At 47.3% G+C, this 23,337-nt stretch overlaps 1 non-coding gene across 1 annotated transcript; it reads left to right on the forward strand.

The window, feature by feature from the left end:
* Positions 1-8,453: 8,453 nt before the first annotated feature.
* On the forward strand, positions 8,454-8,525 carry TRNAG-ACC. Its single transcript has one exon. It is a non-coding gene; the product is annotated as a tRNA-Gly (tRNA).
* The last annotated feature ends 14,812 nt before the right edge of the window (positions 8,526-23,337 follow it).

Consider the following 23,337-nt stretch of genomic DNA (forward strand, 5'->3'; position numbering starts at 1 on the left):
CTGGTCTTGCCATCCCTTAGTAAGGCTACGGCAGGGTTCTCAACCCCAGCCACCCATTAGAATCACCCGAGGAAATTTTGCAAAACACCAGTTTTAAAATGGTTTGCTGTTATCCACAGAAGCTGAACACCTGGCTGTATCTGAGCACTTCTACTCCTAGACATACACTCCAGAGACATATGCGTGTGTGTGCCGAGAAACATACACAAGAAAATTTGTTGCAGCATTACTCGTAAGAGCTAAAAACTGCAAATAATCCACAGGTTTATCAAGAGTAGACTAGTGATGTACATTGTGTGGATAGCCAGACAATGGAACACTATGCAGCAATGAAAATTAATAACAGCTATCCAACCAACAGGTGACTCTTACAAAAAAGATTTAATCAGAGAACTCAGATACAAAGAATGCATACTCTACAGTTCTGTTTCTACAAGTGTCAGGAATAGTCAAAACAAATACACAGTGTTGGAAATCAGAAGAGTGTTCCTCTCCTGGGGAGGAGGGGCTGAAGCACATGTGGGAGGTTTTAGCTGGTAGCGCTATTTCCCCTCCATGTAGTAACACATGGGTATTCACTTTGTGAAAACTGGCCAAGATTTCTGTATAATTTTCTGATGTGTATTACTATTAATTTAAAAAGTTTATTTTAAAAATAACATGGACTCTGACTTCATTGGTTTACAGTGGAGCTCAGACTTCTCAGTGGGCTAAAAGTTTTCTAGGTGATTCTAATGTGGGATCAAGCTGGAGAAACACATGTGCCTGGTTATTGGTCCATTCACCCCACACACACACACCACCCCCTTTGGATGTGGAGAACGTGGGCTTGCTGTTTTTACACCCTGGCCAGTCCCTCTCAGCATCTGCTTACAGGATAGAGACTGAGGAGAGAGGTCAGGGTTGGAGGGGTGGAACCCTGAGTCACTGGATGCACATCAGCACCTGAGAGTGAAGGGGCTGGGGCATCGGTTAGAGATTGCTCAGAGCGATGGGAGTGATGGCTCCTGGGGGCCAGGTGGATGGGATAAGAAATGAACTAGGAGAGAACTATGGACTTAGAGAAAATGGGGGAACCAAAGACTTGGACATCTGAATGAAGTTTCATAACAGGTGCAACACAGGTCAAAGAGTGAGGCACTGGGAGAATGGGAGATGGTGGTAAGAGAATGGATTTGGAGGTTCAAAGGCCTGGAGAAGAGCAGAGCGGGAACATCGCTCCTGGCCTTGCTATCAGTGTGGCCTGTTCTCAGGGTGGCTCAGGTGAGATGCCTGGCTCTCAGGTAACCACATCCAGTTTGTAGTGTCCCACCAGCACAACCTCTGACCCTTTCCTAACCCTCTCACTGGCTTATCAAGGCAGCGCTCAGTCCCAAATGTGAGCTACAGGGTTGCCACCAGCCAGTGGGTCAAGCTTGGTAAATGGCTCACCTGATAGGATTCTGGGTGAAAAATGTGGAGATTGTGGTCAGATGAAAATCATTGCCAACAGTGCTCCATAGAGACCCTTGGAGTCCACCTGAAAGCAGGGCAGGTTGGGGAGACTGGAGAAGAGAGTTGTCGGCCCCACTCCCCTGGATTTAACCAGAAGGATGGGCTTTTGTTTTACACACTGGATTCAACAGCTAATAAAAGCTTGAAGACAGTGTACTTATCATTAAGATTCCTTCTAGTCTAAGGATCTGAACTTCCTCCATCTCCTCTGTTGGGCAACAAGTGAATTAGGGCTCCTGGCCCCACAGCTGGTTCCCCAGGGTTTATATCCTTCAGAAGCCATCCCAGCTCCGTCCTCTCCCCTCATCAACTCAGCTGCAGAAGCAAACGTGTGTGCATGTGCCCGGGAGGTGCCTGAAGACCAGTGCTCACAGAGAGCAGGGCCCCACACCAGGCGCTGCCCTGTGTCCAGCTCCCCGGGAGGGGCCTGCCTACTCTCACCCTTGCACAGAGCAAATGGGGAAGAAGATGTGATCATTGTAAGGACCTGCAACCGGAGGAACAAGTCTGGTCCTGGGAGCCGGACGGGGCTCCTCTTCACTGTAGAAAAGGAAGCAGGGCCAGGACTTAGCAGGGTGGCCCCACATGTCCCCAAATTGAGTGGGGAGGAAACATTTTGAATTGCCCTCAATAAAGGGTGCTGATATTTCAACTTCCCAAAGCAAAATTACGTCGTGGCCTTCTGAGGAAGGACGTCACCTGTTCACAGACCCACACGTGGAAAACTTTCCTATGTAGTATTTATTGCTCGGCTCCTTGGGTTTGAGACGCAGACACAGAGGCCCAGAAAGAAGTGACTTGCCCAGGGTCATAGAGCTAGTCAGGGGCTGAGTGTGTGATTGGTGGGAGGAACACAGTTATCTGGGGTCTGACAGGCCCACAGCTGACCTAGACTCTGCCGTGTGACCTCGGACAAATTCACTAACCTCATTTTCTCATCTGCGAAATGGGGGTAATAATACCTACCTGGCAAGGGTATCGGGAAGACTCAATGAGAAAATATATGAAAAATGCCTGGCACAAAATAGTTGCTTGCTGGCCAGAAGGTGTTATTCGAATCGTTTTGTGACTGTCTGTAAATGAACAGCTCCCTTCAGTGAGAAGGCCGAATCACAATGAAAGGGCTGTGCTGGTCACTGTCTGGGTGTCACTGGGTACTTGATGGAAAAACGGCCCTGGGGGGTGCTGTTTCTCTGGGGTTCATCTTAATGGTTCAGGAGAGCGAGCCTGCCTCCTTGTCCTTCGTGAAGTTTGCCATGGTGGCTTCTGTCCCAGCTGGAGCAGCCTCTGAATGAGCCACTGTGGAGCTGGCCATCACCTGTGGAAAGCCTGCGGCCAGTGACCAGACCATAACCTCTCATTCATTCATTCTTCATTCATTTAACAAATATTCGAGCACCTGCTTCATGTCAGTCAGTATTCTGGGTGCTGGGAACACAGCAGTGAACAAATAAACTCCCTGCCTTCAGGGAGCTGGCATTCTAGAGGATTCCAAATTTCAAAGGAATGTGATAACGGAGCGGATGCCAGGCTCTGAGGCCCTTCAGTTCACAGGCTCTTCCCTTAAATTGGCATAGACCCCCTCTCGCTCCCCTCCAGCAGCAGCTGTCTCTATTTCCTCCTCCATTGTCATGGTTCTCCTTCCTTAAACCAGTCCCCTTTAACTGAGGAAAATTAAAGCAAAACAACAATTGTGCTTGCAAGCAGGAAATAGGATACTTTGTTCAATGACAGAGAAATCAGATACATTAACGCTTTATAAATCTCTCCTCTAAAATGTGCCCCACACTAATCAAATGAAATTGCTCTTGCCTTGTGCATGTTGCCCCCGCTGAGCTGTTTTCTGAGCTTGGCTGGCCTGCATTGGAAGGGCCCCCTCCTCTCCCGGACCCCAGGTTTTTGGGGTGTGTCTTTTGTAGCAAACATGGCACCCCTGACCCCACCTCCTTTATCACTTGACTCTGGCCGTGAAAAGAAAGAGAAGAAAAGTCGGTTTGTTTAGTGGGAGCTCTTTTCTGAAGCCAACAGGGAGAACGAGACTTGAAACAAGAGGAGGCTGCATTTGGGGTCAATGGTTAACTAGTCCGATTAATAAATGCTAGGAGGAGGAAGTAGCCAGTGAGGAAAGAGGCAAGGAAAAAAAAAGTCTCCCTGGAGTTCAAAAGCCAACTAAAGTTTACCAAGATCTGTGACCTGTGGTGAAAATGTCCCCAGAGGCCAGCTCTCCTCTGACTCCCACCTGAAATGCTGCTGCCTTTCAAGAGGGCCCCAGACTCTGCTCTTGGGCTCGGCAGCCCCGGGTTGTGGCAGCACCATGCTGACCACATCGCACTGACTACACGGAGCTCACCAGAGCTTCCTTCCTGGGAACCACCGTCCTCTGTCCCCCCACACAGCTTCTGCCCAGTATTTAGCATCGGACAGAGAGCTTCAGGCCAGGTGAGAACTTTTGGCTGATGTGAATCAGGAGAGCTAGGCTGTCCTGGCCTCTGTCCTGACTTCCTCTGTGAGTTTTGGCAAATTGCCTGCCCTGTCTGTGCCTCAGTTTCCTTGCTGGTAAAGTGACACTGTCGGTCTAACGCAGTGGTTGGCAAACTTGTTCTGTTAAGGGTCGAATAGTAAATATTTCAGGCTTGTGGGCCACACACACGGTTGGTGTCTGTCTCAACTACTCAATCTCTGCCCTTCAGGGTGACACAAACAGTCTGCAAATGAATGGGTGTGGCCATGTCCCAATAAAACTTTATTTACAAAAACAGGCTGTAAACAAGCTTGGCCAGGAGGCTGCAGCTTGTGGAGCCCTGCCCTAGATCTCTAAGGAGCTCTGCAATGCACAGATATCACCTATCCCTGGGTTATTTTATGGAGAGAAAATTTGGGTCTAGAGATGCTAACTGACATTGCCCAAGCCACCAAGTATGTTAGTGGCAGAGCTGGAGCTAGAAGTTAAGTCCCCTTGCTCTAGTCCCCGGTGGCCCTCAATTCTTCCAAGGGAAAAGCACAGGCTGATTTTGGGGAACCGTTCCCCCGATGTCCCTGGGAGCAGGAGAATGGGAAGCAGTGCTCTCTGCCTATTTCAGTGAGGGCCCCAGACAGAATTCGATGAGACAAGGGCCACTACCTGGGGGTAGGGGAGGAGAGTGGATATTATGCTGTTCATTTTGAATCTGGGGGACTGTGGTTTTGGAGAGGGAAGTCCCTGCATATTCCGTGTCATAACCTCGTGCTTCCGAATCTGCACATGTTGACCTCCTTTTTACCCAGATGGTGCTGCAGGGAGGAAGGCCCCACCAGTGTGTGCTCTTCCTGTGTGTCTGAATGTTCCACCCGAGGGGGCTCCTCCCAGGAGATTGGCTCCTGAGCCTGCTCTTCCGTGGCTGGCCCAGCACGGCTGTTTATTGTTACGCTTCTGCGACACGCTTCCCTTCAACAGCCTCCCATAGATTTGTTTGGGACTTGCTGTTCCTTGGCTGAAGACCCGGAGGCTTTTACAATGTTAATCTGTTTTCCTCTTTGCCCCCAGCCTTTGCTCTCTAGAGGGGAGAGGCCATGGATAAGGTCCAGTGGGGTGGGGTGACACCTCCTTGTCTTGGAATCTCAAAAGCCCCACGGCCTAACCATCGTGATTCTCTTTCCCACACTCGGTTCTCCACCCTCCTTCATGGACCCCTCGACAGGACCCTGGCCATGGGATTGAGAGCAACAGTACTCCCCCACCACAACCACCACCACTCTGACTCCTCCAAGTGAGACAATGCGCCCATGTCCACATTCCTGGAGCTCCAAGGAGCAGCCCCAGTGCTGTTTGTTGTGATAAGATTTGGTAGCAAAATTTGCATGAAAGAAGTGAAGCTCAGGAACCGGTTTGCTACAGGGATTTTCTTGTCAGGTGAGGAAGTAAGACGTTCAGAATTGGCTTCAGCAGGAGTCTAGATTGGGGAGCTAGACTGGTTCTGGGCAGTCACCCATGGAGGCCTCCCCTGTGAAGGTCTGAGGTTCATGGTCAGCCTGCATCTTCTAGCTGCAGGATGCACTCAAGGTCATCTCTACCTGAAGTTATACACCTTCAGGCTAGTTTTGGAGGCTACTGAAGGTATGAATAGAGGATCCTGCATATTCAGAATACCTCAGCCCTCCCTCACATGTCCTGAGATGAAGGACAACGATCAGAGCCTGAGTTCTCTGGGTGGCTGCTTCTCCTGTCTTCTCACCCATCGTTCCCACACACATCGTCCCCTTCCTGCCAAATGCACTCACAGTGATCCCTGACCTGTTGCTGCTTTGCAGCACCTTGCCTTTGCTGACCATGTTACCCTCTGCTTTGAAAGCCATCCCTCTCCTGGGCTTCTCCCATTAGTCCTTCAGCTTCCAAGTCTTATAATTCTCACCATCTCCTTCTTTATACTCATGCCCCAGTGCCCTACAAGAAAGTTCTATTCTTCAAGGCAGGGACTCTATCCAGTTTATTACTATATCCCCATTTCCTCCTCTGATCTTTGGGGTAACTATTGAAGGAGTGAGCAGATGGGCGAGTAAGTGACCTTGCAAGGATTGACAGTTCATGGGACAGGTGACTAGTGGCCTCCCAAAAGAATGTCCAAGTACTAATTCCCAATACTGGGGGATATGGCTTTATTTGGAAATAGGGTCTCTGCAGGAACAATTAGATTAAAGATCTTGAAACGAGTTCATCCTGGATTTAGGGTAGTCTCTAAAGGAGGTAGAAAGAGGGAAACTACAGGGACACACAGAGGGGAAGGCCATGCGAAGACAGACAGGGATGGGAGTGATCCATCTACAAGCCAAGGAACCCCACGGATTGCCAGATGCCAGGAGAGGCTCATATAATGGATTTTCCCTCAGAGCTTCCAGAAGGAAGCCAACCCTGTTGACACCTTGATTTCAGACTTCTGGCTCCCAGAACTGCGAGAGAATAACTTTGTGTGGTTTTAAGCCACCAGCTGGTGGTGATTTGTTTCGCTAGCAATGGAAAACTAGCACAAGGAGAAAATGCTTCCCAACTAACTCTAAGAGGACAGTATTCTTCTGACACCAAAACCAGACAAAGACATTGCAAGAAAAGAAAACCATAGACCAATATCTCTTGTGAATCCAGACACAGAAATTCTCAATAAAATCCTAGCAGATCAAATCCAGCAACATAGATAAAGGATTATACGCCATGATTAAGGGAGACTTATTCCAGGAATGCAAGGTTTGTTTAAAGTCCAAAAAATGATTAATGTACTCTATCATCTCCATAGAATAAAAACCAAAAAAATACATGATTATCTCAGTAGATGCAGAAAAATCATTTAATAAAACTCAACACCCCCCATTCAGGGTCCAACATTCAACAAAGTAGGAATAGAAGTGCACGTCCTAAACTTCATAAAAGGTACCTATAAAAAAACTCACAGCTAACATCACACTTAATGTTGAAAGAATGACTGCTTCCCCCTAAGATCAGGAAGACAAGGATATCCGTTCTCGCCACTTCTATTCAGCATTGTACTAGATGTTCTAGCCAAGGCAATTAGACAAAAAAAATCAACATAAAAGGCATTGAGATTGGATATGAAGAAGTAAAACTATCTCTGTTTGCAGATGATATGATTTTATATAGAGAAAATAACTTTTTAAATTCACTACAAAATTAGAATTGATGCATGAGCTCAGCAAAATGAAAATTTTAAAACAATTTAATTTATAATATAAAAAATGATAAGATACTTAGGAATAAATTTAACAAAAGAAATGCAAAATTTATACTTTGAAAATTATAAAAGAAAAAAAACTTTGTTGAAAGAAATTACAATCTAAATAAATGGAAAGGAATCCCATGTTTATGGATCAGAAGACTTAATATTTTTAAGATGACAGTATTCCCCAAACTGATCTACAGAGTCAGTGCACTCCATCACAATTCTAGCTGGATTCTTTGCAGAAATTGATAAACTGATTCTAAAATTCACATGGAAATTTGAGAGAATCAGAAGAGTCAAGGCGATCTTGAAAAAGAAAAGCAACACTGAAAGACACACATTTTCCAATTTCAAAGCCTACTACAGAAACTGCAGTAATCAAGACAGTATGGTACTGGTGTAAGAATAGACACAGATCTATGGGACAGAATTCAGAGTCGAGAAATAAACCTTCACACTTATGGTCAATTGATTTTTGACACATATGCTAAAACAATTCAAGAAGGAAAGAATAATATTTTCAACAAGTTGTGCTAGGACAACTAGATACACACATGTAAATGGATAAGTTGAACCCATGTGTCATATCATACACAAAAAATTAACTCAAAATGGATCAAAGACTTGAATCTGTAACACTCGAATCTGTAAAACAAAGACTTAAAACATGCAAATCTCTGAGAAGAAAACACGGGTAACTCTTCATGAGCTTGGATTAGGCAGTGGTTTCTTAGGTATGACACCAAAAACACACACAACAAAAGAAAAAATGGGTAAGTTGGATTTCATTAACATTAAAAACATTCTGTACTTCAAAGGACACCAACAAAAAAGTGCGAAGACAATCAAAAGAATGGGAGAAAATTTTGCAAATCAGATACCTGATAAGTGACTTGTACCTGGAATATACAAAGAACGTGGGCTTCTACTGCCTGCGACTGAGAACTCTGACGGATGCTGCCTTGTGTTGAGTTGGGGTATTTCTCTCCCAGAGCTGTCTTTGTTGATCTAGTTTTGCCTTCTGAAGCCATGCAGGAGTAGCCTGTTTCTCTTCCACATGACAGCCCTTCAGATATCTGTAGATAAACAGCAATTCCCTGAGACATCTCTGCTTCGGACCAAGTACTGACAACTCCTTCAGTCGTTCCTCATGTGATGTATGTATCAGTCAAAATTCTCAGTCTCAGGCAGTAGAAGCCCCTGTTAGCTGACTTAGGTAGAAAAGACATTGTTGTTAAGAGGAAATGGAGGAGGGGTGGTATAGCTCAGTGGTAGAGCACATGCTTACCATGCAGGAGGTTCTGGGTTCAAGTCCCAGTACCTCCACTAAAGAAAAAAATTTCTTAAAAAAAAAAAAAAAAAAAAGAGGAAATGGGGGGGGTGTTCACAGAATTGGCAGAAAAGTTGGAAATCATGCTTAAGAAATGGGTGAGACTAGTGCAATTCAGACAGCTGGAACCCTGAAGCTTGTCCAGAAGCATTCCAGGAGAGCACAGGAAATGCCAAATGGCGCCCACACCACCACAAAGGAGGGAGCAGTGGTCTTCCTAAACTGTGAATGTTGAATTACCCATGCAACAGAGGGAGCAGCATCCAGTCTCAAGAACTTGTTAGGAAAAATAGGTCATGGAATTTATTTAGACACAAATTTGCCTGTTAGGTCAGCCTGTCTTTCTCTAGAGCATCAGGTATAGACGGTATTATGGGTAAATGTTTGTGTCCCCCGAAATCCGTATGTTAAAGCTTTAACCTCCAGTTTGACTATATTTGGAGATAGGCCTGGGGGGAGGTGATAAAGGCTAAATGAGGTTATATGGCTGGGTCCCTCCTCTGATGGGACTGGTGACTTTGTAAGAAGAGGAAAAGACACCAGATCGCTCTGTCCCCACCCCTCTCCCATGGGAGAGCAGAACAAGAAGGCAGCCATCTGCAAGCCAGGAAGAGGGGCCTCACCAGAAATTGAATCTGCTGACATCTTGATCTCAGACTTCCCAGTCACCAGAACTGTGAGAAATAAATGCCTGCTGTTCAGGACAGCCAGTCTGTGGTATTTTGTTACGGCAGCCTGCGCTGACTTAGACAGCTGGGTTGATGGTGGTGATGTGTTTTCAACTACCTGAAATTTATACAAAAACCTGTAGCCCCTAGAGAGACCTGAAAGCAGACTCACAACCCAGGGCTTCCCATTCAAGCGCCAGATCTCTCACGATGGTGCTTTTGATGCGGTTTATTCCTGGAGCATCAGATGAAGAAGGGGAAGGAGAAGATGAGGAAGAAGAAGAAGGAGAAGGTGGGGGAGGAGGAGAGATCATTCAAGAAGACACGGGGCTGTAGCACTTTTAAGGGTCCTGTGGAGCAGTCCCAAGGCAGGCACCAGGCGGGCTATACAAGTTGCCTGGGAAGCTTTCTCAAAATACAGACTCCAGGCCGTACCCTCTGAGAGTCTGGGGAGGGGACCCAGCACTATGCATTTTGGACACGTGCCCCCGGAGGCAGGGCTGGACAGAGCCAGTCCGGGGAGCCCTGCTCCAGCCAAGTTCCCTGTTCTCCGGATGAGAGGCTGAAGAGGAAGACACTGAGCCCAAGGTCACCCATCTTTCTCCAGGTTCAGCCTGGATCAGAGCCTGGGGCTCTTGGCCTCTGGGTATTTGTCTGTCTCTCCTTTGTGCTGACATGTCCTACGTGAGTGAGGGGGCATTGGCTGAAGACAGCAGGTGATGCTTTATAAGCACAGAAATCTGCAATGAGAGCTAGGAGGTGAGGGGGCAGGAATTCTGGATCAGGGGACAGGGAGACATTTCTGGTCTCCTGATGACGGCTATCCTAGAGTGAGTCCTTAAAAAGATAACTAGAAGTGAAGAAGAAAATGGGAGTGGAAGGAGATTCCAGGAGAAGGGAAGGGCTCCAGTCCAAACCCGGCTGGTGGTGGGAAAGTGTAGGCAGAGCAAGTGAAGCGATGGCAGCCCCACGCGGCTGGACTGGCCCCACCCAGAGCAGAGGGCCTTTGCGATGCACGTGGACTTGAGGCTTGCCCACTAGGTTGGGGCCATAATATGCCTGTAAACTTAAAAACATCACTGAGCACATAGAGCTGGGCAATAAATGCCTCATAAAGTCATTTGATAACTTGCCCTGATTTCAAGACGTGAAGGAAAAATTGAGGGGTTGGTAAATCAGCAGAGAGAGATGGTTTCACAGGATATGTCATCCCTTTGGGAGCAAGGAGATTCTGCCCAGAAGGGACAAAGCCTACACTCCCCAATCCTACAGAGAAGGCACTTGCCTCACTCCCGCAGCCCCGCTGAGTTCACCCAGCTCCCTGGCAGCTGGAGAGAGAATTTGGCTCCTGTTGCTTTTTTAATGCACGTGGGGAGAGGTCAACAAAACACAGGTGGCAGGGAGCCTCCTGATGACTCAGGGCAGAGAATCCGGGTGTGACTGTCTGAGGGGCAGGTGAACAGAGCACTCCTTGGCCCACCTTATCAGCACTCAGCCATCAAGGCACAGGCGTTTCTAGAGGGCAGGCAGCTTGACAGGTGCCTGCCAAGTAGGCAGGGAGTCAGATAAGTGCAGCTCCAGGGAACGCCTGAGGCTGCCCCGGGCCCCACCCAGGATTCCACCCCACCCCCACCCCACCCCAGCTCCCAGCTCCTGGGGCTTGCGGAGGGCTCAGGCATCCTTTTAAAGCTACTATTTCAGCAGCACATCCTTCGTGTGCAAGTAACACGTGACAATTGTCGCATTAGGGTCTTGGAGGGTGTTGTGGGGAACGGATACCGAGCTGCCTCAAGCACCTTTCACCCTGAAGGGCAGGAATGGTCAGCACATGGACAAATCATATGTAGGAGGGGAGTGTTTGGGGTGCGGGAGAGGCAGGGGACAGTTCTGAAGAAGCTCCCATGTTCCAAGGAGGAGGCAGGCAGTTCTTTCTAGCTGGGGATCCTGAGAAGGCAGAGGGCAGGGTAGCATTTGAGCTGGGACTTGAGGGCACAGATTTGGAAGTGGTAGCTGCAAAAAACCCCACATTGGGGAAACGGCCTGAGGAAAGGCAGAGAGAGAGGACGGACATCCTAGGGCCCAGCCACCGCTTTCCTCCTCCTCCCGCAGTGCCCAGGAGGCAGAGCCCGGGAGCTTCTCTCAGCATCTCTGAGCATCTGTGCTGTTCAGATCACGGTTCCAGGTGCTGAGACTGTTTATAAGAGGAGGAGGAGTGGCTCAACCCCGCCTGGCAGGAGCACAAAAGCTTAGCTGCAAGAAGAAAACTCCGAAACAAGCTAAAGTGGTACCACTCCCTGCAGGACTCCGTCCCATCCCCGCAGGCTTGTCTCTCAGGAGCCCTGCCAGTACCTGCTCCCCCATCACACACAGCCCCCTGGGCTGAGCAGTGCTTGCCCTGCCTCCTGGCCTTTGCTCTGCTCTGTCTGCCTCTGGGGCACCCTTCTTCCTATGCTTAGTGTTCAGATCTGCCCATGGGGCCTGACTCAAATGTCACCCGCAGTGTGACCCAACTGTGCCGACCTTTATCCCCGACCAGGTGGGGTCGGGCACTCCTCTCCTGATCTCCCAGCACGTTGTGTGTCCTCCTCTCCTGCTTGTAACAGTTTGTGTGCTGACACTACATAGCCTCTCCCAGCACTAGACTGTGAGCGGCTTGAGGGTAGGGCTCTGTGTCCTTCCTGGGCTCTAGTAGGTGCTCAGGAAACCTCTTTGTTAGCACTGGATGCTTGGATATATGGAGCTCTAAAAACATGGAGGACAGACCTTATCATAAAGACTTGAAAGTATTTCAAAAGGTAAATTGGAAAGAAAGAAACTGTGGAGACTCGCGGTAGTGGGTGAAGAGCCCCCCCACCTTCGAGGAGAAGAGGTGAAGTATGCGTATCAGGAGTGAAAGGAGTTGGAGACAAGGGTTCAGGCTTGTGGACTCCCCTGGATGAAAGGGTCTTACAGGCTGCCTACACCCCGCTCTCATCTGGAAGCCCTCACCTTACCCCCAACCCAGACACAAGCCCCGACTAGATGCTGCTGGATGCTGGACAGAAGCCTGGAAAGTGAGGCAGAGAAACTTTGGCTCAGAGGCGTAGGAAGGCACTGATGGCTCTTGGAAAGTTCTCTGGTAGGAGGAAAATTGAATTTCAAAAATATAGCCTGGGTCATGCCACTTCTTGGCTTAAGATACTTCAGAAGTTTCCCATTTCTCTTAGCATACAGAAAAAAATGCCTTTGTGTGGTCCTCCAAACCCACAGTTTGCGTATGGAGCTCAGCCTGCCCTGAAGCAGCCACTGCGCTCTTCTTGCTCTTAGTCTTCCCTCCGTGCCCCCTGCCACAGGACATTTGCACAAGCAGTTACCACTACCTGGAACACTACTAACTGTGGGAGGAATGGCAGGAACCACAGGGGACGGTGCGGAATGAGCAGGAGAGTTGTAGAAACATGAAGAATAGATGGATATTACTATTAACACCAAGTTAAAGACTGTGCAGAGTGGAAAGAGGGAAGGAAAAGAAAAAGAAACTGACATTTATGAGGTTCCCCTGGAAGAGAGAATAACATTAAGGTCTGGCTGCTGGGTTCCAATCCCAGACCTAGTACCTGTTAGCTGCGTGGCCTTGGGGATGGTGGAGCCCCTTTCGGCCTTGGTGTCTGTAGAGATTCTCTTACAGATTAGCTGAGTTAGTGTATGCTAAGCACTCAGAACAGAGCCTGGCTCCTAGGAAGCAGACAGTAAATGCTAGCTGTAGTCAGCATCGCTGTAGACCAGGAATAATAACACCTATGGGCCACTTGGTATTATTTACCTCCTTGTTACAGACAAGGAAACTGAGGGTGGGAGAGGTTCAGGAGCCAGGATATGGACATTTCCAATGTCAAAGCCCACACAAGCTGTTTTCCCATTGCACCGTGCTAGAAGGGACCTGAAAGGCTCTCCCAGTACAAGCTTCTCATGATAAAAATGAGGAAGTGAAGACCTTAAAGGATAAAGTGACTTGACCCAGGCTCATAGTCTTAAGCCGAAAGCATTGAGAGGTCATCCCAGTAAAGATGTCCCACAGACAGCTGGGAATGCCAGACCACGGGAGAGGTAGAGCTGACTCCTTGGGATTGAGTGGAACCCCTCGGCTGGTTCTCAAAGCCCCAAACCATCTGCCCTGGCAGAAATTCACTGCCCTGCATGCTCCCCTAGGGTGCCTGGGCAGATGGTGAACTCTGGTTGCCAAGGAACGGGGTTAGGCAGTTCTGAAAAGGGCCGCGTCAGTGCCCTTGCTCTGGAGGCTTCCCACATCCTTGAGTAACCACTGCACAAAGGTGCTGGGCATGTGGCCAAGGGTGCGGCGGAGGCTGAGTTAGTAGTATACACTTGGTGCCCTCCCCAGCCAGGTTTCACTGCACGCTTATGACTAATGTGAACCCTTACTTAACATTCATGGTGTCCTTAAGGTCTCTAGTGAAAAGGTACAATTTTGCAGGAGTTGGAAGGGGCTAAGCTGGCCTGGAGAGAGGGGCCCTGCAAAATGGAAATACATGTGCCTGGCTACTTAGAGGGATGATGTATTAAGTGAATCTGTCAAAACTTGAAAGTGGATGGCAGTGGGACAGGTAATGAGCAGAGGGAGGCAAAGAGGTGTAAATAATCCGAGGTGAATGTGGGTCTTGTTGGCGTGGTCGATTTATGCCCTGTCTTCATAATGTCCCCTTTCATCTTGGGAACCTGAATTGCAAACATCTAGTCTAGACAGGAATTGATGGTGCTGCCTCTCGGCTCACATCGTTCAAGGTTTCTCAACCCCCCGGGACTCCTGAATCCTGATGGGAACAGCCCGCTCTGCCAGGGGACATGGCTGGGAACTCAAGGAGCCACGGGCATCGCCCTCACAGACCATTTCAGACTCAGTCACTTGGCTCAGAGGCGGCCCCGCGGAGGCGCACCACTCACTCTGGGGGCTGACGCCACCGTCCTCTCCATCTCCCCTAGTGGGAGACAAGCCCAATCATGCCTGCGACCCGGGGGTTGGCCCGTGTCTCTTCTTCTTTCCGTCTTTTCATGTGTGCCAGGGTTCTGGTTTCGGCGGCTTTCATCAGCGACTGAAACCACCCCCTCCCTGTCACTTCCCGGGGCCGCGGGCAGGCCCGGGAGTCTGGGCAACGGTAAACAAGGCAGCTGGAGGACCTCTCAAAGCCGCTGCCCTGCCCAGGCAGGCCCTGTCTCCTGGGTGGCCAGAGCCAGGGCCCAGGGGCCCCCTGCTGCAGGAAACAGAGTCTGACAGCCTTCACTCCTGAGCAAGGCCCCCTCTCCCACTGCCCTGGCTGTGGGTCCTGCCGACAGCCTGGGAACCTGGGGTGGCTGGGCTGGAGGAGAAGGTGGAGCAGGCCCGGGGCTGGAGCACCTGTAATGCAGCATGCGAACCTCAGTTGTCATAGAGCTATGGGCCCAAGAACTGGAAAACAGGCTAGAAAAGGTGAAAGGGATCCAGGGAACATGGACAGACTACGCAAACGACAAAGCACAAGGGCTCAGGAACCAGCTTGTCACTGTCTGTGAACAGCTGAGGATCCCTGACTCCTGCACTGTCCCCTGTTCTATGCTGCAGGGGCCAGTTTTGGAGGAGACAGAGCAGAGCACTAAACCAGCCGAAGAGCGCTGCCACTTACAGGCTGTGTGACCTTGACCAAGTTAGCGGGCGTCTCTGAGCCTCTGCTTCCTCATTTGCGAAAAGGGACAAACCCATCTCCCCAGGTTGTTGTAAAGTTTAAATGATGATATGGTTCATCATGTGCCTGGCACAAAGTAGGCCTTAAATACATGGTCACAGTTACCATCCCTGACCAAACACTGCTCACTCACTCCCTTTTAAATCTTACGCTCAGAAACCAGCTTCCCATATGCAAGCTCTGTCTTCTTTCTGAATGACGTCACCATATCCATAGCCTCAGGTGGGGTGTGTGTGTGTGTAGAAGAGAAAAAGAGAAAAACATCCTTTCAGCATAGTGAGCACATTTTCTGCATCCTACAGTATGTGCATATGTACACACACGCAGGCTCACATCCGCACACGCAGCCCTGCGGCGTGGACAGGGCACAGTTAGATCTTCCTCCTTCGAAAGGTGTCGATACTCACGTCAGAAAGATTAAGTGACATGAAAAAGTGACACAGCCAATGTTTCCATTTCTCCAAAAGAAACGACCAGGAGTCAACATTTCTTTAAGGTACTTTCCACACACACACACACACACACACACACACACACACACACACACATGAAATCTGATGAAGAGACATTGAAATCATATCTTTAGGGCCGTTTAAGTTGCTCTTAAAAGGTATCATCTGGCTATTTTGAAAAGGCAAGCTTCAAGTCTTTACCTCTAAGGAAATATGCTTCCCCTCACCCTGTGACTACTGTTGATCCTATCTCCAAATCCCCTGAACAGTTTCCTGGGGAAGTCAAGCCACAGAAGAGAACAGCTGTCACTCTGAAAAGAATTATTTTCTCCTGGAGACACCACTGGACCCCAGCAGTCCCTCCGGTGCTGTTCTGCCCTAGGTCACATGCAGCTTCGAGTCACGCTCACAGCAATGACGGATCCACTGGCCATGAAGCCCTCCCATGGGGACCGTGTTTCACATTCACAGTGTCTGTCATGCATCAGTGAATTTGTTCTTTTCAAAGCCCTGTGAGGTGGGCTGCGGGCAGGCTCAGGAACCCATTTCACAGGAGAGAAAGCTAGGGCACCAAGCGGTTCAGCGTCTTGCCTTAGGGCTGGGTTGAACAGGCCAAGTGTTGAACCACTGCTTCTGACCCGACCAGGGCTCTTTTCTCCGGACCACTGCACCTTTCAAAAGCGTTATGCTGAGAATTGTGGGTCTCCTTCACCTGCTGTTTTCTGGTATCACTGAAATGATCTTCCCCAAACAGATTTCCTCTCTGGAAGTTTTGCTCTCTGTTCCTCTGAGTAAAGGGACATGCTTTGAAGAAGGAATTTGAACATGAACAGTCATGTCTTGTAGACATTAGTGTTTATTTCTCTGTGATATTGTAGCTTCCTCTGGAAAAATCCAACCAACACATCCATTTCAAGTCCTGAGAAACTCTCCAATGTTGACCATGTGTCTGATTCCTGTGTGGTCAAAACAGTGATGTTTCTGAATGTCCGCAACTTATTTCCATGTTAAAATAATTCCATGCTCGGCTAAATTCCACTTACACACAAGTGTGCACCTGTTAAAATAGGTCATTTTTCACTGTTAATCTTCCAGATTCCATGGGGATGTGTGGGAACCTCAGACAAATGTGACCTAAATGTCACCAAGGGCATTGTTCTCCTCTGAGTGGTCCTGGTTGGCCCAGTCCCCTCGGTTCCCTCAGTCCCACGGATCTGTGAGAGGAAGGTCGCTTTCTGCTGAGAGCCTGGATCGGAATCAAAAGTTAGCCCTGAAGGTCCCCCCTCATGCGGCATGGCGTGGGCTTTTTGTCTTACCCCTGCGTTATATTTTAATTAGGTTTCTTGTAGATCTTTTCCACTGCTCTGGTGCGCTACAGTGTGCAAAGGCAGTAACTTTCCCCAGTGATCCCCATGAAGCTAAACGAAAAAGAAAGAAAGAAGGAAAGAAAGAAAAAAGACTTTCAGAGCAAAGAACTCTGGCATGTGAGGTTTTGTTCCTTTGGCAGAAGTAGAAGGTCATCTTTGCCACAACCTTTAAGTTTAAAACATAAATTCACAAAACAGCGCTTCTGATTCTGAAATTTACATCTTGGCAATGATTTTTTTTTTTCCTGCCTCAGATCTGGAGTGCTTCCAGAAACCCAAGGGCCCTAAATCAGTATCGGGGACTGCTTCCAACTTCTAAGAGTCTCTAGGGCTCCTTGCAAATGTGGAGCCTGGGGTCCAGAGAGACAGGTCTAAGGTCACCAGGGAAATTGATGGCAAATCCTTGAAGCCCCAGCCCCGTGGCTGACCTCAGACTCAGGACTTGTACTGGGACAGCCTCTCCCCTCTGTGAGTTGTGAGGACCTGCCTTGAACTGGTAATTTTCCTGGCAGTTTAGTTTGAAGAGAAAGTCAAGGTCTGGAGCCCAGAGCAGGGGAGGCCTTGTAGGCTACGTCAGACGAGCTGCAGAGCTCTGGGAAAGCATCCATCTTCTCGGGGAAGCACGTGTCAACGTCTTGCCTGTCCGCAGAGCCATTAACATACATATGAATCCTAAATTCAAGAATGGGCTTTCCAAACTGAGTTATTTAACTGAGAAGGGAAGATGTGGATACTACACTGCCCTTGAGGAAAGGAAGGTGAAGAGCCATGTTTCTAGAATAGAATCTGGCACAGAAACTGGCTCCTAGCAGGCCCTCCATAGACCTGCTTTAGCTGAAAGGACCTTTCACCTTCCTTTTACCACCTAGGGACTGACCATGTTGCTGATGATAACTGAGGACTTAAAAAAAAGAAAAATCGATCTGGTCAATTATATAGGTCATAATCCACGTAATTATGATCTTTTCTAAGGTTCCAGTCAGATCTCTTAATTCCATTCACTTGCACAAACAATTCCTTGACACCCACCCATTCCCCCAGGACGATAGTGGGTCCCTCGGGGAGACAGAGATGAAGGGGACACAGCCCTTTCTGCTGCTACTGCAGCTGAGTAAGCTTCTAGCCCGTGTCTATTTGCCAAGAGCACGGCGAACCAACTGAGAACAAAACAAAATGAGAAAAAAGTTGATCTGGGCTGATGACTGGACTTGGGAGGGTGAGGAGAACATCGAAGCTCTGAATCCCCAGGGAGCCAAGGGAAGTTTGCAGATGGCATGGTAACAGCAGGGCGGTTGCTGAGGGAACCTGAAACCATGTCACATGGAGAAGATTTGTAGGATGGAAGACCTTTGGCCTGGAGAAGAAAAGACTTGGGGACAAGAGAGCTGTTTCCACATACCTGAGAGAGCGCCATGGGGAAGACCCCCGAGGGCAGCGCATGCACTGTAGGGGATGCGTCCAGGGGACCTATTGTGGTTCCAAATTGAGATTCCTCCCTAGTGGGAGCTGTCCCGAGGTGGAACAGGATATACGGTAGAGAAGAACCCAGCACGGGGAGGAGGGAGAGGGTCTGATCCTTTAAGCTTCACTCTCTCTGAGCGCCTTGGATTCTTCCCCTCCTCCCGCTCTTACTTAATGAGCTGCTAACACCAACACCTGGGTTCTTACTCAAACACACCGAGGTGTGAATGGGGAGGCCTGGCACTGCAGGTGGGGAAATTAATAACCAACTCCCACAGGGGTCGCTGGAATGAGAGAAAAAGGAGGAAAGCAGAATCATTCTGCAGGTCTGAAGGTGGGATTTTGAATCTCCAACTTGCTCCAATGCTGATGCCTCCAGGAGCTGATAAACCACCCTTCAGCAGGATGGGGGGGGGGGTGTCTCTTGGCTGTGTCTTTACAAGGTGACAAGCAAGAGTGAAGAGGGCCGAGAATGGGGCAGCAGATCCCCTTCAGCTCCTCTAGTCCCCTTGCCCTTGACTCCAGGGGATGGAGATATTGAAACTTCACCGTCCAGGGCAGCGTGAGTACAGAGGCGCCACTCTATGGGGCGGGCCCAGCAAATCAGTCCCTCCCACACCCCAGCTTCTCCCAGTGGAGGGGGCATCCGCTGTTCAGATGGAGGGAATGGTACCAGTTCATCTCATTCATCCTGCCCATCCGTCCATACACATCCTTTTGGCGGGGGAGAAGTGGTTAAAAGTGTGTGTAGCTTTTTCCTGATATCACTAAGAAATAAATGAATTGCCATGATTCACTCAATCAGCAGGCATTTGCTGAGCCTCTGTCACAGTTTGGGGTTGTAAGGTGAAATATAAAGAAGACAGCTTCTCAGTCACGGAGGAGTAGAGAGGGGCCATAGAAGCCAAGGACGTCAACACAACTGGGGCCCTTGATGAATGTGTGGCTGGTAGCTCTGAGAACTTAGGAGGGACCCAGCTCAGTCTGGGGGTTTACAGGAGATTTCCTGGGAGAGATGCCATTTAACTTGACTCTTAAAAGAAGAAAAGAGAGAGTCAGAGAAAGAGAAGTAGGGAGGGTATTCTAATGAGGAAGATGACACAGGAAAGGTGCAGCAGCGTGGCCTGCATTATAAGTGATTATCCCTGCTGGTCTGCAAAGCAGTGCTACCCTTGGGAATCACTTGCTCCTGGGGGCAGTTAAAACAAAGGTATATAAGAGAAGGCCCATTAGAGGGGCTTTGGTGTCGGAGAGAAGGGGGCGGAGGGCCAGCTCTGGGGGCTGTGGCTGTCTCTGGGTGAGCAGAGGAGGGTGGTCTATGGAGCAGGCTGGAAACCATCAGGGAGGTTTGAAGGAACCAGAAAACTGTGGAACCACAGGTGTCTCCAGCAGAGGTGTCTGTGGGGTTTGGAGGGTTTTTCCTTTATTTTGAGTTGGTAGGTTTTACATAGTAAAGTTTTTTCTTTTTTTTACAACTTTATTGTGGTATAAATTACATACCATAAAACTCACTGATTTTAAGTGTATGGTTCCCTGAATTTTAGGAAATGGACACGGTTGTACAACCATGACCACACTCAAGTTTTAGAACACTTTCATCACTGCAGAAATGTCTCCTGTGCCCCTTTACAGTTAATCCCTGATCCCACAGCCAGCCCCTGACAACCAAAGATAAGCTTTAGTCATCAAAATTTGGCCATTTCTAGAAATCTCATACAAATAGGATCATAGAGTCTTCTGTGTCTCGCTTCTTTCTCTCAGCCTGTTTTTGAGACTACTCTGTGCTGTTGAGTATGTTGGTAATTCATCCCTTTCTCTGGTGAGTAGTATTCCACTATAGAAATGTCCTTTATTTTGTTTATCCATCCACCAGTTGAGGGTCATTTATGTCATTTCCCATTTGGGATTACTATGACTAATACAGCATTGGGAATTTACTAACAACACTTTAGGAGGACATATATTTTCACTTCTCTTGAGTAAATACTCAGAAGTCCAATTGCTGGGTTGCACAGTAAGCATGTGTTCATTTTTAAAAGAAATTATCAGATAGTTTTACAAAGAGGCTATACACTTTGCATTTCTACTAGCAACTTATGAAGGTTCCAGTTTCTCTACATCCTTCTCAAAATTTGCTATTGTCAGGTCTTTTGTTTTGTCCCCCCAACTATTTTGGTGGGCATAGGGTGGTATCTCATTGTGGTTTTAATTTGTTTTACCCCAATGACCAGGGATATTGAACATTTTATAATGTGCTTATAGACCATTCATAGTTTCCTTGGTGAAATATTAGTTCAAATATTTTGCCAATTAGTAAGTGGATTATTTGTCTTGTAACTGAGTATTGAGAGTTCTTTATATAATCTGAATATGTCTGATAGTTTGCAAATACTTTCTCCCAAACTGTGGTCTCCCTTTTCATTTTCACTCACAGAACAAATTGTAAAATTTTGATGAAGTTTAATGAATCAGTGCTCTCTTTTATGATTTGTACTTTTTGTGTCTTAAGAAATTTTTGCTTAACCCAATGTCATGAAGATTTTTTTCTATGTTTTCTTCTAGAAGTTTTACAGTTTATCTCTTATACTCAGGTCCATGATCCATTTTGAATTAATTTTTTGTATGGTGTGAAGAAAGGTCAAGGCTAATATCATTTTTTTAATGACTATCCAGTTACTTTAAGATCATTTATAAAGACTAATTGTTTCCTTATTGACTTGTGCTGGTGCCTTTAGAAAGCTCAATTGACCATATAAGTGAAAGTCTGTTTCTAGACTCTCAATTTTGTTCCATGCATCTGTATGTCCATTGTTATCCAATGCCACTCTGTGTTAATTGCTGTTGTTTAATAGTAAGTCATAAAATTATGTAGAATTAGTGTTCTAACTTTGTTCTTCTAAAAAATTGTTTTGTGGCAAAGGACTTGGATAGACATTTCTCCCAAAAAGATATATAATGGCCAATAGCATGTAAAAAAATGCTCGACATCAGAGAAATCCAAATCCAAACCACAGTGAGATGCCAGCTCACATCTATTGGGGTAGCTACTATCAAAACAAAACAAAACCAGAAAATAAGAATTGGCAAAGACGTAAAGAAACTTGTACACTGTCAGTGGGAATGTAAAATAGTCCAGCTTCTATGGAAAACAGGATGGCGGTTCCTCAAAAAATTAAAAATAGAACTACTATATGGCTCAGTAATTATATTTCTGGGCACATTCCCAAAAGAATTGAAAGCAGGATATTGAACAGACATTTGTACACCCATGTTCATAGCAGCATTATTCACAATAGCCAAAAGGTGTTTGCAACCCAAGTGACTATTAATGGAAGAATGGTTAAACAAAATGCAGTATGTACATATCATGAAATATTATTCAGACTTAAAAAGAAAGAAAAATCTGACAAAGTACAACATAGATGAATCTTAAAGACATGTTAAATGAAATAAGTCAGTCACATGAAGATAAAACACGATGATTCCACTTATAAGGAGGTACCTAGAGGAGTCACGTTCACAGAGACAGAAAGTAGAATGGTGGTTCCCGGGACCTAGGGGACGGGGGAGTGAGGGGTTGTCATTTGATGGGTATAGTGTTTTAGTCTTGCAAGATGAAAAGGGTTCTGGAGATTGGTTATACAATAATGTGAGTGCACTTATCACTACTGAAGTGTACACCTGGAGGATAGTTAAGATGGTAAATTTTGTTATGTGTTTGAGCACAGTTAAAAATAAAAAGTTTGTTTTGTTTAACTTAGGTCATTTGTATTCCAAATAAATTTTAGGATTAGCTTGTCAATTTCTACCCCCCCTCCCCAAACAAACCCGGCTGGAATTTTTAGTGAGATTTCACTGAATCTATAGATTAATTTAGGGAGAACTGCCTTCTCTTATTACCAATACTGAGACTTCCAAACCATAATCATATATATCTCTCTGTTTATTCAGGCCTTCAATTTCAGCACTGTTTTATAGTTTTCAGTGTATAGGCCTTAAATATCTCTAATAAATGTAATCTTAAGTATTTATATGCTGCTATGAATAGATATTTTGAAGTTTTATCCTTTGGGTTCGTCTTTGCTAGCATATAGAAGTATAATTGATTTCTACATATTGATTTCATAACGCGTGCCCTTGCTAAATTCATTTATTGGTTCTAAGAGGTTTTTTTTAGAAGTTTCCTTAGGATTTCCTACATACACAGTTACTTTGTTCACAAGAAGACAGTTTTACTTCTTTCCAGTACGTGTGGTTTTTTCCCCTTTTGGACCCTGCCGAACTGGCTAGGCCGTCCAGGCCAATGTTGAAGAGCAGGGGTGAGAGACGCTTTGAAAGTGGGATTATTTTCCTACACAAAAGTCACCTGTGGCCTCTGGGAGATCAGTGTCAGTAGAACAGCAGGGGTGTCACCTCTCACGAAGTGTGAATAAAAAAGAACAGAGAACGGTTAAGACACAGTCCCTATTCTCAAGGGGTCCCCAGAGTGTGTAAACAGCGGGGGTCCCTATACACCTTTCCCCTCCTTGGTGAGGCCATCCTAGACCCTCACCTCCTCTCACCTGGAGAGTTCCACAGCCTCGCACCTCTGCTCCCGAGTTTTCCTCTCCCTCCTCACTCCCCAGTCTATTCTCCTTCTAAAGAGGAAGCCAGACTGTATTACTGCTCTGCCGGAAACTCTCCCACAGCCTCTCGTGTCAGGTAGAAGGTACATCAGCTCCATACCACGGCTACGGGAGCTCTTCCTGGCTTGGCCCCCAGCCCGCTCTCTGGCCTCCCTTCCTTGCTCTGCTCTTGACACACCTGTCTTCCTTCTGCTCCTGGAACTTTGCTTTCTGACTGTTTCAATGTGGTCACAAGACTTGGGAGCTTGTTAGAAATGCAGAATCTCAGGCTTCACCCTGCCCCCCATCTGCTGAATCAGAATCTTCATTTTAGAAGATCCCCAGGGGCTTCCCGTGCACTCTGAGGCTTGCGAAGCACTGACCTGGAACCTCCCAGACTCTTTCTTATCATAATGATTCGCCTTGGCCATGCCCTCTGCCTGCGGTGCTCCTGTAACAGCTTGATCCCATTTCATTTGAGGGCCAGCTCCAACCTCAAGTCCTCAGAGAGGCTTTTCTGGAAAACCACATCTAAAGGAATT

The sequence above is a fragment of the Camelus ferus genome, chromosome 1, assembly GCF_009834535.1.
Source record: "Camelus ferus isolate YT-003-E chromosome 1, BCGSAC_Cfer_1.0, whole genome shotgun sequence".
Taxonomy (NCBI): Eukaryota; Metazoa; Chordata; class Mammalia; order Artiodactyla; family Camelidae; genus Camelus; species Camelus ferus.